The following is a 1,292-nucleotide window of genomic DNA, read 5'->3' on the forward strand; positions in this document are numbered from 1 at the left end:
AGGTGGTTCATATTGGTGAGGGTATTGAGGTGGTGTATATGAAATTGTTGATTCTTGGGAGTATTGGTGTTGGAATGGTGGTGGTTCTAAGTATAGGTTACATGGCTCATATGGTTGTTTTTGAGGTGCATATAGTTGGTGATATGGTGGTGGATATGGATTAGGATCATATGGAGGCGTTGGGTTGCACGATGTGGCTTGTGAGTATGGTGGTTGAGGGCTATGTTGAGGAGATGGTTCATAGGCATATGATAGTTGTGGTTGATAACCATAGAAAGACCAACCATATTCATTAGATTGGTATGCATTACGGGACGGATTGTGTTCATAACGAAGCGGAGGTACTGTTGCCATGAAGATTGTCTATAAGCTTGTGGTTCCTTGCTCAATTAAATTCTTGATCAATAATGCGATCCATCATTGAATTCTCCATTTTTTGCAACATAGTTAGAACCAAACTCATAACCAAAAGGATGAGAATTCAGAGTGAAAAGAAAAAAATGAAAACAAAAGCTAACAAGAAAACAAACTCCTAAAAAGAAACAAGCAAACAAACAAAAGAAAGCAAACTATTCACAATATTAACATATAAACAATAATCAATAATAAACATACAATTATAATTCTCCAGCAACAGCGCCAAAAACTTGATAAGGACTAGATACCTGTTTAGAAATTCACAAGTTATAAAACTCAAATTTTGTTGCAAGCATAGTTCAAACCAAAAAATAGCCAGTGTCAGAGTTTAATTTTGTTTGTCATGAATGCAAACTAATAAAAACCGAGAGTATTCGATCTCAGGTCATCTCTCAAAGAAATTACAGTGAGGTGCGTGATGAGCGGATAATTTATACGCTTTTTGGCATTGTTTTTAGTATGTTTTTGGTATGATTTAGTTAGTTTTTAGTATATTTTTGTTAGTTTTTAGTTAAAATTCACTTTTCTGGACTTTACTATGAGTTTGTGTGTTTTTCTGTGATTTCAGGTATTTTCTGGCTGAAATTGAGGGTCCTGAGCAAAAATTTGATTCAGAGACTGAAAAGGACTGCAGATGCTGTTGGATTCTGACCTCCCTGCACTCGAAGTGGATTTTCTGGAGCTACAGAAGCCCAATTGGCGCGCTCTTAACAGCGTTGGAAAGTAGACATCCTGGGCTTTCCAGCAATGTATAATAGTTCATACTTTGCCCAAGATTTGATGGCCCAAACCGGCGTGGCAATTCAGCCTCAGAATTTCCAGCGTTTAACGCTGGAACTGGCATAAAAATTGGAGTTAAACGCCCAAACTGGCAT

This window comes from Arachis duranensis, chromosome 3 (assembly GCF_000817695.3).
Source record: "Arachis duranensis cultivar V14167 chromosome 3, aradu.V14167.gnm2.J7QH, whole genome shotgun sequence".
Classification (NCBI taxonomy): domain Eukaryota; kingdom Viridiplantae; phylum Streptophyta; class Magnoliopsida; order Fabales; family Fabaceae; genus Arachis; species Arachis duranensis.